The sequence below is a fragment of the Sinohyriopsis cumingii genome, chromosome 16 (assembly GCF_028554795.1).
Source record: "Sinohyriopsis cumingii isolate HCF-2022 chromosome 16, ASM2855479v2, whole genome shotgun sequence".
Taxonomy (NCBI): domain Eukaryota; kingdom Metazoa; phylum Mollusca; class Bivalvia; order Unionida; family Unionidae; genus Sinohyriopsis; species Sinohyriopsis cumingii.
Genome location: NC_142976.1, coordinates 26,002,011 through 26,020,977, shown reverse-complemented (window position 1 = coordinate 26,020,977; position 18,967 = coordinate 26,002,011). Strand labels below are relative to the sequence as shown.

Genomic DNA, 18,967 nt, shown 5'->3' with positions numbered 1-18,967 from the left:
ACGAATAATTCGTTATTTGAAAGACGATTGAAAACTTCAAAAAGAGAATTTGTGTGGATTTTTTCCTTCCAGAGGACATGTTGCTACGCCTGATAGTCGATCCTGAATTTCTGTCCATAATACTATTAGATGGAAACCTGATGGCAGTTCATAGCGTGAAGTCCAACCTAGATATCAACAGCCAAATCTACATTCACATGACTTTTGGTACAATCAAATAAAGGCGTTCTACGGTGAAAATCCATGGACATCGACAGCATTCCGATGTAGATCTAGATGCCAGATATCTCTCAGGACAGAACAGAGCATGCTAAACTTTACATTAGAAATGACTACCGTGCAAACCATATGCGGCACTGCAACAACAATAAAACCTCGCTGACAAATTTAAGGACGAATGAAATAGCATTCCAGCTTTTCGGCCTCAGACCCAAAATATATACCAGCAAGGCAAGTGAAGAAAAAAAGAAAAAGGGAATGGAATTTTCAGAATATTTGCGAAGCCCAATGTGAGGTATGAGAAGTACTTGAAATGCCTTCAAGAGATGAGTTTCGACACTCCATGATGGGGGTATATTGTTTGACGGGTATGAAGCCATCAAGAGTACACGAAATGCTTTTCTCATCGCAGCCGACCCAGACCATCTACAAAACCCCGCCAACAAAATATACGTTGACAACGGTGTTGAGCTCAAGGTCATGAACTTTAACACATGTGTTCTAACCATAAATGGCAACAAAATCACGTCAAAAAGCCGAAGAACTAGACGCGGCATCAACAAATGTGTAGTTGAAAGTGTTTCAACGAAAAGCGCACTAAAAGGTGGAATCTTACTAGACGGGTTTTTAAAAAAATTGTTCGCAAGACCGAGGACTGCATGACAGGTGTTCTAAACATAAATGGTAACAATATTATATCTTTGGGAGAGCCCACATATCGCACATATCATCATTGACATTGTTTAACGAGGTGCGCCAGCTCTGTGTCTGCACTTCAGCTGAAGACAGTAAAATAATTGAACTAATGACGCAATACCTGTAAGTGTAGATAAATCAACCAGTACGAAACAGTCTGCTTGAAGTACATTTAAATTCAATCAGTACTCGTTATAGTATATGTGTTGCGATTAAGAGTTATCTTGATTATTGCGAAAAAGTGATAATTGAAATCTGGAACTTTATGGCACCAGTATATCTGTAAACGTATAAGACCGCTGGGATGCCAGAAGGGCCGGAATGTCTGGAGATCTCCGCTGGAGCAGCGAGTTAACAAAGTGACTGACCTCGCTAATTACGGCAACCTTGTCAAGAATGGGAACCTTAAACGGTAGTACAATGAGTGGTACCCTATTAATGCAGCACAACCCAATCAAAAAGTTACTAGCCTGTCGAACTTCAAGATGCTGTCACATTAAGAGTTTTAACAATTAGGTCACCAAAACTCTTCTGCCGAAGATACGTTCAAAACTTAATTTTTGACCTCGCAGAAATATATAAGAGGACTTCCAGTGACAGATACCTTTGATGTACGCGGTAAACCATCACAATGCATACATTGATTGGACCAATCAGTGGGTTCCTGATACTGAAGTCGTGTTTTTGAAGGCCGTTGAAACGTTGGTTAGTGGGTTCACTGATCTAAACGTGTCAGGTTTTCACCGTGGAGTACAACTTAAAATGTTGGTGGTTTTCTCCTCGACACAAGCTAGTATATTTTAGTTGTCACTAATGTCGACTTTTACTTATTTAACCTGCATGGACGGCATGGTAATGAGCAGTGGGCTTATGAACGGAGTCGATCAAGCACAAACAGACAACGGTGGCCTGGCTGAAAGCTGAATTAGTACCTTACACAAAAGCATTACAACCAGCTCTGTGTTAAACGTTTTCCATAGTGAAACACCCTCGATTAAGTGTGAACTGTCTAAAATGGACATTAAAAGTCTGATTTTGACAAGGAGTACAAACTACTAATGCGAGATACTTTCTCTTTAAATTGAGATGGGACGAGGACGCGAGGCAAATAGACATTGAACAATGAACACCCAGATCAACCAGTGGCTAGCTAGGCTTTAATATGCTCGCGCTTGTGGCATAAACGGCGGGAAAATCAGCGTACAAAAACTTCATGGTGTGGTTGCTACTACAAAGACCATATAGCTTCTGCAGCTGCGATCACACACGGCAAAGCTGACGTGCGCGTCTGCAAAAATCCCAAACTTACTGATAACAAAAGTTTAATATGACCATTTTAATTGAAGAGGTTCGAAATGTCCGCAGACGCAGAGGACTGCCGAGCTGACCCACAAAATATATGACAGATCTGGGTCTATGCTGATTGTTCTACTTGTCATGTCAACAAGATAGGCCATGATAATATGGCCCAACATATGACAGATCTGGGTCTATGCTAATTGTTCTACTTGTCAAGTCAACAAGATAGGCCACGATCATATGGCCTATCATATAATGACAGATCTGGGTCTACGCTGATTGTTCTACTTGTCAAGTCAAAAAGATAGGCCCCGATCTTATGGCCCATCATATGACAGTTCAGTTCTGGGTCTATGCTGATTGTTCTACTTGTCAAGTCAACAAGATAGGCCTCGATCTTATGGTCCATCATATGACAAATATGTGTCTATGCTGATTGTTCTACTTGTCAAGTCAACAAGGTCAGGCCCGATCTTATGACCCATCATATGACAGATCTGGGTCTATGCTGATTGTTCTACTTGTCAAGTCAACAAGATAGGCCCCGATCTTATAGCCCATCATATGACAGATCTGGGTCTATGCTGATTGTTCTACTTGTTAAGTCAACAAGATAGGCCACGATCTTATGACCCATCATATGACTTATCTGGATCTATACTGATTGTTCTACTTGTCAAGTCAACAAGATAGGCCCCAATCTTATGGCCTATCATATGACAGATCTGGATCTATACTGATTGTTCTACTTGTCAAGTCAACAAGATAGGCCCCGATCTTATGGCCTATCATATGACAGATCTGGGTCTATGCTGATTGTTTTGTCATTTCAAGTTAACAGATAGGCCCTATTCTTCCAGTCCATCATATAGTGACAGATCTGGGTTTATGCTGATTGTTCTACTTGTGACTTCAATCAAACAGATAGGCCCTAAGCTTTAGGTCCATTATTCAACGGGTGACATGGGTGTATGCTGTTCGCAGCTCGGTGAGATATTAACAAGGGTATATATTATACTCAGCAATGCTTATTCTCTGTAAATCAAATAAACTGACTATATGCAGCGCCATATTGGTCCATAATTATATTCATAATTTACGTTCGAATAAGACCCGTGTTAATGCACTGTAATTACTGGACTAAAATTCCCTTATTGCCCATTTTCCTTTCTTTATTGCCGGAGTAGCAAAACTGAGCGCAAAGACATAATTATGTTAAAATGTCATAAACTATTTTTGAGGGTGATTAACGCTTTTTTTCTAGCGATGCGTCAGTATCTTAAAAAGGGTCAAAAATGTAGCCTGTCACATAGTCATTAAATGTATTGTATTAATGACGTTTGAAAACATTTAAACTAGATGTAAAATTATTAGATATTGCTGCCTGTAAATGAAAAAGAGTGATAGATGGATAGATAGATAGATAGATAGATCGATTGATTGATTGATTGATTGATTGATCAACGAATAATGATCCAGATATTGAAAATCGTTGTAAAATTGTATCATTATTGGTTAGTCACAAAATATTAATCTTAATACTGATGAAGGTATATATATGACGTCGTTGCAGTGTATCATCTTATTATATATAAATGACGTCTTTTTAGTGTATCATCTTATGATATATATAAATGACGTCGTTGTAGTGTATCATCTTATTATATATAAATGATGTTGTTATAGTGTATCATTATATATACATGATGTCGTTGTAATGTATCATCTTATTATATATAAACGACGTCGTTGTAATGTATCATCGTATTATATATAAATGGCGTTGTAGTGTATCATCTTATGTATATATATATATATATATATATATATATATATATATATATATATATATATATATATATATGACGCCGTTGTAGTGTATCATCTCATTATATATAAATGACGTTGCTGTAGTGTATCATCTTATTATATATAAATGACGTCGTTGTAGTGTATCATATATATATATATATATATATATATATATATATATATATATATATATATATATATATATATATATATATATATATATATATATATATATATATGACGCCGTTGTAGTGTATCATTTCATTATATATAAATGACGTTGCTGTAGTGTATCATCTTATTATATATAAATGACGTCGTTGTACTGTATCAATTTTATTATATAAAAATGACGTTGTAGTGTATCATTCATATATATATATATATATATATATATATATATATATATATATATATATATATATATATATGACGCCTTTTTAGTGTATCATCGTATTGTATATAAATGACGTCGTTGTAGTGTATCATCTAGTTTCAGTGTTATTTCACTCACATGTGTCATATATGTGACATATATATAGAGGATATTTGCTTTAAATGAGTGAATAACTGATATATTTCATCGAGTGGATGAAAATACTAGAGTTTTTCACCCACTACATGAAATGTATCCGTTATTCATTCGTTTCAAGCAAATATTCTTTCATTTTATGCTCACATACGTTGGCTACCTGAAGTTTGTGACAGTGAATAAGCAGATTTCTTACGGTAATGTCAGCTGTTCACCGTACATATTCTGCTGTTTTATGTGTACCTGCGCACAAAATTAGTTCCACATCAGATTGATAAAAATTAACTGATATTTCCAGAATAACAAACTACAAGTTTCAAGGATAATAGACATGGGTTATTAATAAGAAAAGAAAACCACTACATAAAGAAAATGTAGTTCACTGACAGAAAATCAAAGGGAGGTAAGTATGTTCTGACCCCAAAAGTAGTTCCTGTAGTGAAAAAATATTGTTATTTTTTCACTACAGTGAAATATCATCATTATTTTAATTAGAAAATCAAGGAATTCACTGCTTAGCATAAAATAAAATCAAGTAGCCATTTCGTTTACGTGGGATTTTTTTCTTCGCGTTTTGCATTTATACTTGTTTTGCTGTGTCCTAAACTCATTTTGAAACTTCCCCAAAACTTCTGGTTTTAACAACTTTAAATAACACGAAAGGTAAAGTATTTCTCCCACATTTGACAATAAGCTTAATAATAATAATAATAATAATAATAATGAGGACTTTGTATAGCGCCTAATCTTTAGAAGATCTAAGCGCTTTACAACATTAGACAACACCTATAAGATAAAAAAAAACATATAATGCTATGATTATTAAAACAAACACCGTGAAATTAGAAAACATTAAAAAAACATGTTGAGAATATTTAAGGTAGGAAACATTATTCAGTCTTTAGGTTTGTTCTTGCAGTCGAAATAAGTGAGTTTTGAGATCCCTCTTGAATGTGATCACTGTGTCTTTGTGTCTAAGTTCAGTGGGCAATTCATTCCACGCTGCTGGGCCCTGGTATGCAAAAGAACGCTGTCCATATGAATTTGTTTTCATAGTGGGAATAATGAGTATACGATTGTCAGAAGAGGAGCGTAAGTATCTTGCTGTGTGTACACATGGGTGAGGTCGGATAGGTATGTTGGACGAGAGTCCGACAGTAAAACGTAGCACAGAGAACAAATATTGTGTTTGAATGTAATGCTTTCTCAGCACATCTGAAGAATGTAACAAATATCACAAGACATTAAGAACGGTTTTTAATTCTGGATTATTAGTCTAAGTTAAAATTTTATGCTTATACATTTTCATATTACGGAACCTTTTATTGTTGCCATTGCAGTAGTAGTAGTAGTAGTAGTAGTAGTGCTGTTATTGTTATTAATGTTGTGCTGTCGTTATTTGGGCTGGTCTTGTGCTTAAACTTTTTAGGCTATGTTGTTGTTGGTGGTGGTGATATTATTGCTATCTTTAACATAGGACATTTTCTTTAGCAACGTTAGTATCAAATTTAATCGTTGACACGAATTATCGGTTTTTCGTACCAGAAGATGAAATATGTATCCTTTGTTACGCAGGAAACAAATGACATTTTATTATGTTTACGTAGCAAACTTGCTCCAGAATCGAAGCCAAAGAGATTAAACTCACTCTGCAGCACATCACCCTTTTCGTTAAATGACCTCACTATCAGCCAAATGACCTCACTATCAGCCCTGACAATACAGATATCAGCACTTTTAGAGAGCTGTAGGCTTGGAATTCCCGACTATGTTGCAATAACTTATATTTTGACAGTTTGCGAACTGGTTTTCCCAGTCTGACCACGGAGCAAATGCATCGAGCCAGGTTTTAACATTGTTTTCATTTAGTAAAGGGGAAATAACTTAGTAAAGACGTGAACATTGTCGAATTAAATTTTTTCAGCAAAAAATGATATCTTGTTTGAAAGGTGATACAGTTTTCATTTAATTGTCCTAGTTCACAAAGTGCTCGTTTTCTTGCTACATGTAGGACTACAACTTCTGAAGGCACGTGCTATTAAGCGTCTCATGGAATTATAGGAAATCTTGTATTTAAAAATATAGTGATATATTTTTTATATTTGAAAAACGCGAAAAATATTTTGCAAACAATTACCTTTGTTTCACACCGAAGTGCATAATTTGTGTGTGTGTGTGTGTGTGTGTGTGTGTGTGTGTGTGTGTGTGTGTGTGAGTGTGTGTGTGTGTGTGTGTGTGTGTGATTTGGATTTTTAACGTAGCTTTAACAATTTTTCAGTCATATCGCTACGATGTCTACAGTGTGTCAGTTTATAGTGATGTCTAGCACTGGGGCATCATGCCGCAGACATGTAGCATGATGTCCCACCCAGACACATTATCCTGACACCAGAATGACTAGTCCTAACACTTACCTCTTAATGCTGAGCGCCAAGTGAGGCAGCTGTTGGTACCATTTTTAGAAGTCTTTGGAATGACTCGGCTGAGGTTCGAACCCAGGACCTCCCGCATCACTAGGCCACTAGAGTCGGTGAAGTACGTAATACATTGCATTATAGTAGTAGGCATTATAGTAGTAGTAGTAGTAGTAGTAGTAGTAGTAGTAGTGCTTCTTTTTCTGTTACTGTTAATTTTGTAATTTTTATATCGTCCTACTGATCACGATTTTTTACATGCATTGGTAGAAAAATATGGCCAGTTAGTTTGATCTTTCAGTAGAATATTTGTTCATCATGGTCCTCGCCGCTCGACGAATATGGATACGCTTTCCCTGCACATTGCATGCGTTAAGAGAATGAATCATGCCGTTAACACCAATCATCCGTTATTCGTGCACATATTTGCTGATTGAATCGGACTGGCAATGAATCATGTCAGAAGGAAAGGTTACAATCGCAAGTTGGGGCGTTTTAGTTAATCCATGCCTCTGTTTTGGTTTTTTATGTGTGTGTGTCTCGCACGTTATATTTCGTTAAACTTCTTTATACATTACTCAAACTTATGCTATTTCTATAAGAGTAAAATATCTAGATTTTCACTTATTTTCAGACGATGGTTGATTGAAGACAGGGCTGAAGAATGACTGGCATAGATGTAGCAGTATCTCTGAATGGACATTTTTCTTATCTTGGTATGCAAACAGACAGACACAGATTCTCTCTCTCTCTCTCTCTCTCTCTCTCATAACGGTATTTTAACACTTTATTGGCTATAACCTGCATAAGAAATGGATTCTAAATTAATCGTCCCCTGGGCACACCAATGCAATCGACCCGGGCTTACTTAGGCAGGTATCAAACTAGTAACTCCTGGATTACGGGTCCAGCCTTCTATAGACTGAGCTACAGCGGCTCCCAAGGAGAAAAGACAAAAATATAGACTGTTATATAATCAGTAAATAAAACTGTATATAAAATCAGATAGTATTTACTATTTATTTTTATATATTTGTTTATCTTAATTTAAGTATCTCGACACCTTGTTGTGTAAACCAAAGTTATAATGGTGGATTAACGTAAAATCAGCGTCACCCAGTTTTTATTATTCTTATTTACATATCTTTTTTTTTTCTCTTCTGATTATTATTATTATTATTATTATTATTATTATTATTATTATATGACATTGATATTCTTCATTCATATAACACTATGGGCTTGGGGAAATAGAATAGGACTTTAATACAGTAAGAAAGGACGACTAGAGACAAGATCCGCGCTGGCTCAGACGTTAGTCGGCCGGACTTAAGACTGATGAGATCAGCTAAGGTCGGCAACCGAAGTGATGTCGTTTGGCAAGGGCACTTCACTCCAATAGCATGGGCACTAAATAAACTACTTGCGTTGCAGTGTCGTAAAAGCGAAAGCCAGTTTAGTCGTGCCTGGGATTGATCCATTATTTCGTGCTATATTTATAGAGGTTTTGCTGTTGGATTAAACAATGTAACAGATTCAGACAAATGTCACAATGTATCTAATTTCTAACATTTAGTAGGAGTTAAATACTTAATGCGTACATGTGTCGCGCAACAAACGTTAGCCGGTTCGATTTTCAGCTTGATTGACAATTTTGGCGGGTACATTTCCTCAGAAATTTAAATCTCTTTCAAGATGTTGGTTCCACCTTCACCAAGGTTTGTGCTACTCAAATTTAGTATCGTATCGTATGATAAGTATCTGAGCAAATCTTTCGTTATATACAAATCTAAAAAGGGGAAACAATAGTGTTTCACTTTTCCCCATGTCAAAATGTTGACAAAAAAGAAACGGACTCCAAATCGTCCTTTGCACTAATCTTCTCTAGCGAACATTCCGCATAACATAGATATACACAGTGATGGAAAACATGAGATCTGGCGTATGTTTTGCTGCTTTAGGTAAAAAAATTAACAACTTACTACACTAATTTTCCTGTCGTGGGTGATTTATATATAAAATTCATGCAAGGGAAATCAAGTACCAAGTTGTTTGCAACAACGTCATTTTTAAATCAAGATTCGGTCCATTTTGACAGATTCTAGGGTCTTTCAGTGGGACCGTCATCTGTAACGGATGCACCGACATCAGCAGTAAGACAAGAATTGCCTGCCACATTTTTTAAATGTTGCAAATGACTTGATATCACGATGGTTTCGCCGTCGATAAAACATATTCAACCAACGAAAATAACTCTTATTTCTCATCCTATTTATGCGGTCATTTCTAACACTTAGGCAATTGTAAATAAATGGAAACGGTAGCATGTAATTGTTGTGACATAAGAAGAAGAAAGAAGAAATGGTAAAACCTTAAATAAGGTACTTAAAAGACGTCAGCAGTTTTTCGCATATAAATATGAAAAAATTACGGAGGCCTGGACGATGAAAGGTTTCAATGCATGAGCGGTAAGACGATAATATATATTGTTTGAAAAACATGGCAAATCAAAAGTACACGAAATATACTGAGATGAGAACTAGCATAAAAAAGGATATAGCCTATCTCAAAAAGGATATATGAAACAAATAAGAAAGCTAAAGAGAAATTACGTAAACGATAAGGAAGAAAACAAGAAACAAGAGAGTAAGCGTGTTATTGTTATGATTTAGCTAAATTATGAAAAAACGCTCTCCCAACAACCAACTGAATATTTGTTTATATCACTTTTAGATAATCGTGCCTGGACCTTCGGTTCAGCAAAACACGAAAGAGATGAGTGTAAATAATCCACTTTGTAAGTTTGTTTTACTATTTCTTTTACTAGTGATACGTTTAAAATATTGTTAGTTATGCATACTTCCTTGCTTGCCTTGCTATACTGGTTGGTTTGTACAAAATGCATCAACTTGAAAAGACCTTGCTTTAAAGTTTATTTTTTTGAGATTTTAGTTATGATTTGACGATATCTTTATAAGCATAAATTTTAATTTTTAACAGCATGATCCGTTGAGTTATACCCAGCAGTTGATATAAAAAAGCTGATTTAGATTTTTCCCTCCTACTATAAAAGGCTATGCCCTAGTCTCCAGCGGTGGGATGAGGCAGCCAGAACTATTAGGGAATCTTCAAAGTATTGATTTGCTCCAGTCACAACGCAGAAGTTGGCAACCAATTATTTTTGTCAATTAAAAAGCATACTTAAATATATAAGCACGAGTAAAATGGGTATAACACATGTTCATGGATGTTGATTGGGTCCAGGTATAAGTGTGGCAGGAGGAACGTTTTGTAAAATTCATCTGCAAAGGCTACGTAAGAAGTGGGGTGGGGTGGTGGAAACTACGCCTGCAATAAATGTGGTTTATGGACAAAAGCAACGTTCGCTTCTTGCTGGCGCTGTGGATCTGTAGATTATAAGTAAATATATTGCAGCGATAACAGTATCCTCGTAGAACGCACAAGCCAATGGAATTACATGCAATATGATGCTGCTTTTTCCCCCAAGTGTTATAGGTTACTGCATTTGTATGGGAAAATATGAACGAGTTTTTCGGATGTAAATACTGCACGACCTTGGGAGTGCAGTATATCCATCCGACAAAACTAGTCTCATATTTTCCCATACAAATGCAGTAACCTTTCTATGCTCATTTTCTTACTCTACCTAATGCTTAATTATACGAACAAAATACGCTACATACACTACAAGAAACAAAGTAACGAATGTATGCCGTAATCCAAACTAAATACACAAGCGCAGATTCATCATTACACAACAACAACATTATTGCTGCGCACATAACTTCAGCATTTGCAAAAGCAGCTGCACTTAGTGCTGTTGAAACTTCTGCTGGAATGGCATTTAAAAAAAGCAACAGGAAAAAGAATAAAGACTTCTAAAAACAGGGACAGGGTCTAACCCTTCATTGGTACGTAAAAGGTCTGAGACTTCCAAGAACACTTCGCCGATTCTTCCTAAGTCAAATTTCGATTTTCTCGACGCTGCTAAAAATAGTTAAATATAAAAAACTTCACAGATGTTTTTATGCGTGATCAATTACCAAAACAACCAAACCGTGTTGAAACCGGTATTATTAATCCTGATTAAAGTTCTGGTCCTAAAACTTATTGGGTGGCATACGCAATTGATCCACCTGCAATTGTTTATTTTGATTCGTATGGGTTGGCTCCACCAAAAGAATTTTTAAATTACGGAAACACAATACAACTCCAGTCTGGTATTCAACATTACCAACACAGACAATAACAGATCCGCAAATATGTGTGTGCGTGAAGTAATTGCTGTACTCGACGCTGTGTCATCATCAACAATACCACCTCATAAAGTCATGCACGAGAAAACAAGTAGACGGTCTGTCGTTTTAAACAGATCTTAAAGAATAATGGTTGATATTTACGGGAGATTTTCTAAACAACAACAACAACAAAAAACGAGGGAATAACCTTTAAAAATGTGAGTTAACAGATTAGTGATGAAATATCTGAATTATTAAATCTTGTAAATGTAGATCTAAACGAAGTGGTTGTATTTCAAGATAACCAAGGAAAATTAAAATCAAGCAATCTTTCATTGAAAGATATTATCGTTAAAATTAATGGAGTAACTGAAAATAGCATAGCTGTGTTTGATAGTAATGGAAAAATGAAACCTGACGTTATCATGTCAACGATATCAGATAATAGTACAAAAATCCGGTGATACAATGACTGGTTCTCTCGATACGTCTAATAATAAAATTACTGATCTTGGAAACAAAGAATCAGACAACGACGCTGTTCTGAAGAAATTCATCCTTCCAAAGATGAACTCGTTAGTTTCAGTTAGTGATGCAATAACCACATTTAAATCTGACTATAATACTCATGTACAAACATTTTTAGATTTTCCTGATATTAAGTTCTCTGACATAAAAATTTAACGACATCGTAGTATATACAGTAGCATCTGGACAAGCAATATGGTCACCACTCAATAAATCCATTAAACATCGTGCTGAGGTTACCGGTATATACAGGCTCTCAGTACCTGGCGTTACAACATTTACTATATCTACCAAAATTTCACGGCGTTACCCACTCCTGATTCCGTCAAGTGTATCTCCTGGATATATGTTAGTGATGTTTTAGCAAAACGACGAGGAAACATTTGTAGTGGAATCCGAAGAAAAAACTCGGCTTGATTTATTATTGGTGTATTGAAATGGTCGCTAAATTCCCACCTAATTAAAATATAATGAGCATTCTGATCAATGTTCAATGTTTTAGATGCAATCAGGCACGTGAATGGCAAACCAAACTGAAAAATATCGTTGACGATTATACAGTAAAAGTATAAAAAAAATATCGCAAACGTGTAGTTGTCGTTGACATAATTGTGTATTCGGCGTCTGCTGTTATCGCTGGAACAGGTGTATCGCTATCAGGAGTAACAATGACGTCGCCGGCAGTTTTAACAATGTGTGTTTCAGCTGCAACAACAATTGCTGGTCTTCGTAATATCATCGCAAAAAAAAGCATGTACGTGCACAAATACAAAACTGCAGGAGTGTATAATAAAATCACACGCATCGACGCTGGCATATTCTAAGTTATCTTCGTTGTTATCATCCAGTCTTGGCGATGAAATATTATAAGATTTTGAATTTACACAGATGATTGGAATTTACAAAGATTTAATGAACGTGATGGAATCGACGTCTGATTTAAATAATAATAATAATAATAATAATAATAATAATAATAATAATAATTACGTCAACTCCGAACGAGTTATTACAGCAGATTGTCTTTAATACATCTCCGTCAAGAACTACGATGATATCAGCAAGCTCAACTAATCCTGAATTTAATGTTAACTTTCTAACTGCCATTCCAGCGAAAGAAATAGCACTAGCACAATTACGAGTATATCATAGTTGGCCAAATATCAGATCAAGATCATTTGGTAGATTGCCAGCAAATAATTCACTGGCATTTGCAAATAAAAATAAACCAGATGGATCTCCCGATTGGCAAGTTGTTCGAATTCCTACGGGTAATCATCAAATTAAACAAATCAACGATGAATTAAAACGCAGAATTAAATCTGTCATTGGAAAAGAATCTAAAATAGCTATCATTGTTCACGAACCAACATTATCAGCGGCGATAGAAATAAATTCGCAATATTATGTTGTAGATATTTATCAGTCATCAATCAGAAGTATTTTATGATGGCTTGAAATTCTGTCTATTCATCAAGGACCACTAGAACCACAACGCGACGAATTCTTCACAGACAAGAACATATTCTTAAAGGACCCAGAATATCGAAATATAATATATACATGAAATAGTGGATATTATCATTTTGAATTAGATGAGAAAGCTTCTGGCCAACCAAGTTTTACCTACTACCAAAAATGTTGTTGGAGTTCCTTCTCTCCTACCAGAAGATTTATTTAATTTTTCTGAAACTCGTAACGAAGAATTTATTAATTTATGTGCTAAATGAATTAAAAGTGAACATCAAATTATATTTAATACTCTACGAAATTTATTTTCTAGTATCATACAATACTAAAATAACGACGTAAACCAACAAATCATTGAAACAATACAACATCTGAATCAAGTTACATCAGACCTGGAGTATGTCAAGGCATGTATTGTACTCAACCTCCTTCATATAGTCGCGAATTTCTCAAAATTGGAACCACGAAATTTCTTCTTATTTTTACTACTTTTAGAACGGATCACAATTAGACGCTGTCCAGGAGCAGGTGAACTCAAAATCCTCTAAGTTTGAGTACAATTAGTTAAAACTATAGATTCCATCTATTAATATTTGCGCGTTTTTCATACCCGGGACATATAAGGCGCCATTTATTTCGCCGTTTCCTCTCGACGAAATTCGTCAAGATATCCTTCGTAGATGGACTCTATCCCTTACACAATAGAATATCAAAAAAGTGTCCATGTCAAAACAGTACAAAGAGGTGACTTAATGGCCCAATAGTAAACGTAAGAAATAATCTTTAGGCATGTGTTATGTTCGACTTCTTTTATCTAGCTGTTAATTTCTCTAAATCGGCTTGACAAATTTTCTTGAAAACTTTCCAACTGTTAGAACGGGTCGTTAATTTGATACTGTCCAAGATAAGTTTAAATCAAAATCCTCTAACTTGGAGCACAATCAGTACAAACTAGTGATACAATCTAATAACATGTGCCTGTTTTTTCATACCCGGTACCCATATGGTGCTCCTATTGTCACTGTTTGCTTTCGAAGAAATTCACAGGACTTCCTTTGTAGGGGGTCTCTATCCCCAAGATATAACATATCAAAGAAGTGTCTATGTCAAAACTCAATGAAAAGGTGACGTATTGTCCCAAATGTGACGTACGGTGTAATCTTACGGCATGTGTTGTTCTCGATCTCCATTATCTAGTCGAGAATTTCTAAGATTTAGCACGACCAACTTTTTTAGTATTTTCCTGCTGTTAAAACGGTTCCCTAGCTAGATAATGTCCAAGAGGCGTTTAAATCAAAATCCTCTAAAGGGAGGTTCCATTAGTACAAACTATTAATACAATCTATGAATATTTGAGTGTTTTTCACACCCGGTACCAGTCGGGCACCTCTTATTTCGCTCTTACCACAAGACGAAATTAGTCAGGACTTTATTCGTGGATGCACTCTATCCCCGAGATAAAATATTAAAGAAGGGTCCATATCAAAACTCTAAGGAGGGAATTTAATGGCCCAACTGTACGACGGTATATGTTATTCTCTACCTCCTTTCTCTAGCAGCTAATTTCTCGAAATCGGCTCGACGAATTTTCTTCAAATTTTTCCTGCTGTTAGAACGGGGCCCGATTTAGATACTGTACAAGAGGTGCTGAAATCAGAATCCTCTAAGTAAGGGGTCAATGTACAAACTATTGATACAATCATTTAACATTTGCGTGTTTTTCATACCCGGTACCCATCTGGGGTCCCTTATTCTCCTGTTTCCTATCGACGAAATTCGTCATGACTTCTTTCGTGGATGGACTCAATCCCCCTATAGATAAAATGTCCAAGAAGGGTCTATGCCAAACCCTATAAAGAAGGGACTCAGTAGCCCAAATATACACGTAAAATACAATTTTCATACGGAATGTGTTGCACCCTACAGCCTTTATGTGGCCGCTACTTTCTCGAAATCGACTCGACGTATTTAGTTTTTGGTATGAAAATAAATTACTTTTAGAACGGGCGCCTAACCAGGTACTGTCCAACAGGTGTTGGAATCAAAATCCTCTAATCAGAGGTTCAATTAGTACAAACTCTTGAATCAGGCTATTAATCTTTGCGTGTTTTTCATACCCGGTACCCATCGAACGCCACTTATATCGCGGTTTGCTATACACAAAATTCGTCAGGATTTCCTTCTAGAGTTGACTCTATCCCCTAGAGATAAAATATCAAAGAAGGTTCCATGTCAAAACTTTATAAAGATGTAATGTTCTTACGGCATGTGTCTTCGCGACCTCGATCTATACAATCTATTAACATTTGCGTGTTGTCGCTGTTTTTGTTGCGATTTTTCGGGATTGGGGGGTTAATACCAGGTACCCATAGGGCGTCCCTTATTTCGCTATTTCTTCTCGATGAAATTCGTCAGGACATTTTTTGTGGATGGACCTCTGTCCAGGGAGGGTCTATGTTATAATCTTCTTACGGCATGTGTCGTAAGAGACCTCCGTCATTTAGCTGATTTCTCGAAATCGGCTCAACGAAATTCCTCAAGACTTCTTTCGTGCCTAAACTATCATCTAGAGATAACATATCAAGAAGGATCCTAGTCAAATATCTTTAAAGGTGATGCTTAACGACAGGGACGTCATTTCAACTTTTTAAGGGGAGGGCAAAACTTGATTCATGCAAATATCAACGCGCTGGCTCAGGCTGAATAACAGATTAGAGAGATAGTAATAGCAGGGACGTCATTTCAATTTTTCCAGGCCCGGGGGGGTGGGGGGTGGAGCAAAACTTGACGGGCTTGTTAATTTTCGTATATAGGCTACAGCAATTTTAAAGCACATGCAAATTCAGGGTTGCCCCCACCCCCCACCCCACCCCCACCCCCACCATCCACCCCAAATAACGTCCCTGCTTAACGACCAAACTGTATAAATAAGATATAATCTTCTTGCGGCATGTGCTTTACCCTCCCTCCTTCCTTTTTTGTAACCCCAATTTCTGGAAGTCGGTTATAAGTATGCTAAGTTCCTCAGTTCCAAGGACTTCAAGACAATATTCCAAGTCAACTGAAAGCTTTTTAATCTCGTAAATACTCCACATAATTCTCCTCTAAGGACGTGCCGACCACAAAAGAGAAATCTCCAATTTCACACTTGTATGTTTTTTTTTTTTTGTTTTTTTTTTGTCGTTTCCCTTTAACTTGAGTCATTAGTAAGCTTTACGAACCCGAATACTAATACATCACGCTATGTATCACAAGACACCACCCAGATACAACTAATTAATCATTTATCAAATTACTAAACACGTATTCCTATCAATATCCTAAACCATTCCTACATATAGTTCGTGCTCTGTCTATATCTAGTTTTATATAGCACTCGTATTTCTCCAATCAGGTTAAAATTACACCAATGCTTGCCCTAAAGAGCTTTCATCTGCATTAACTAAGTGTTAACCAATTATTCACTGAATTGGGAATAATGGAGAGAGAGAAAAAAAACGGTGTGAATAATGAATAAGTATTCAAATGTATGTGAAAGTATTTGAATCGGGAATAACTAACTGGTTGCTTATTTCATATTGAATCGGGAATAAGGAACCAACTTGATTTCAGTGAAGGCATGGTGTAAAGTCACTTAGTGACCTGCTTTGACGCGAAAGTCTGTCTGATCTGGCAAGCTTTCGATAAATTTAACCGAAAGAACTCTCCGGTGCGTATGCAATTTAACTTCTTCCAAAACATGAGAACGGTAGTCTTTAACTGTCTGACCTATATGTAGTTGTAAAAGCTGAAAGTCGTCAGCTTCACTCGATAAGGCAGTATTGTTATGTATGTATGTATGTATGTATGTATGTATGTATGTATGTATGTATGTATGTATTTGGCGCAAGAAACATCTAATAAATGTTCCCATTTATTTCCCTTCTTTTATACTAGAAGTGTCATAAAAGGCTTTAGATGGACCCATCATGGCTGAGCTTAGGCCGATGTACCCAATCGGGCCACGAGCTCACTGGGGCCCTGCGCGTTAGTAATTGTTGAAAATATGTTAATAGAGAGAAATTAATTATTTTACAGAGATGGAAGAAACAGTGGCGTCGCTAGTGGGGTGCGGGGGGTGCGGACCGCACCGGGTGACACCATCTCAGAGGGGTGACACCAAAATGAAAAATTGCAAATTTTACAGAGCACACACTGCTCGGTCTAGTCGGATTTCATAAGCGGATAACCGATCATAGTTAAATACATGACTAGCAGGCACAGCAGTGGCGTCGCTAGGGGGATGCGGGGGGTGCGGACTGCACCGGGTGACACCATCAGAGGGGGTGACACCAAAATGACATTACTAAGGATTTTGTATGGTCTGTTACGGAAGGAGGACCATGGGGGTGACACCATGAGCTACCGCACTGGGTGACACCAACCCGAGTGACGCCACTGGGAAGAAATATTTTAAGTTCATTATCATATAAACTTGTTTAGAAGTTTATTTCCAGATGTCGTACTCATAAGGGGTCTCCGCGCGTAAATCCAGAGGGCCCAGCTAAAATTATCCAAATCGGGCCACGCATTTGCTAAGGCCGGCCCTGTGACCCTTGATAAAAAAAAATGCGTATTGTTTAAATTCAGCCAACTTCTCTTCATTGTCACTTCAATGTACAGATTTCGTGTAAGAGTTACCATTTTGTCACAGGCTGCATGTCAAAGAATAAGCTGAACTTAAATCAAAAACTGAACCGTCTGCCATAAATAATAAAATAGACGTGGTTTAACAGTTTATTAGATTATATAGACAGATATATTCTTAGAATCCTGTTGACATCTTGGTGGCAAAGATGGAGTATTCCAGCATTTGTGTTTGCTAGTAATAGGGGAGAAATTTGTTTTCCGCGTCCTACTCTGACTTTACCCAACAATCCTTGTTAGCACATTGAATGGACAGGAAAGGAGAAAAAACCTCATCATTTATCCATAAGTACACACGTTTCAAAGGTTACATGACACCATGAGAAAATAATTTTGGAATTACCAAGATATATTCAAGGCACCACCGCCACCACCCTGTTCTTGTGGTAATACATACTGTTGCAAGGTGTCCAACGAACGTTATAAAACATTTTCCTGGCATTTCACTTAGAACGTAGACTTTCACCAAGCCCCGTTTTCATTCAAAGTTTTACCCATAGTCTTCTATGACACTCAGAGGGTGTCACTACAAGTTTTACCCAAACAATCTTCTGTCACACTCAACGTGTCACTACAAGTTTTACCCAAACAATCTTCTGTCACACTCAACGTGTCACTACAAGTTTTGCCCATACATTCTTCTGTCACACTCAGCGTGTTTCACTACAAGTTTTACCCATACAATTTTCTTTGACACTCAACGTGTGTCACTGTAAGTTTTATCCATACAATCTTCTGTCACATTCAACGTGTGTCACTACAAGTTTTACCCATACAATCTTCTATGACACTCAACGTGTGTCACTACAAGTTTCACCCATACAATCTTCTGTCACATTCAACGTGTGTCACCACAAGCTTTACCCATACAATCTTCTATGACACTCAACGGGTGTCACTACAAACCTTACCCATATAATCTTCTATCACATTCAACGTGTGTCACTACAAGTTTTACCCATACAATCTTCTATCACATTCAACGTGTGTCACTACAAGCCTTACCCATAAAATCATCTATCACATTCAACGTGTCACTACAAGTCTTACCC

General features: G+C 36.7%; 1 protein-coding gene across 4 annotated transcripts in view; it reads left to right on the top strand.

The window, feature by feature from the left end:
* LOC149780105 (small conductance calcium-activated potassium channel protein 2-like) overlaps window positions 1-18,967 on the top strand; it is a 338,659-nt gene that overhangs the window by 219,801 nt on the left and 99,891 nt on the right. For all 4 annotated transcript variants that reach the window (XR_016415007.1, XM_089936867.1, XM_089936868.1 and 1 more), the window contains exon 2: window positions 7,607-7,688. The gene's annotated coding sequence lies outside the window, so the exon portion shown is untranslated. The remainder of the gene's footprint in view (window positions 1-7,606; window positions 7,689-18,967) is intronic.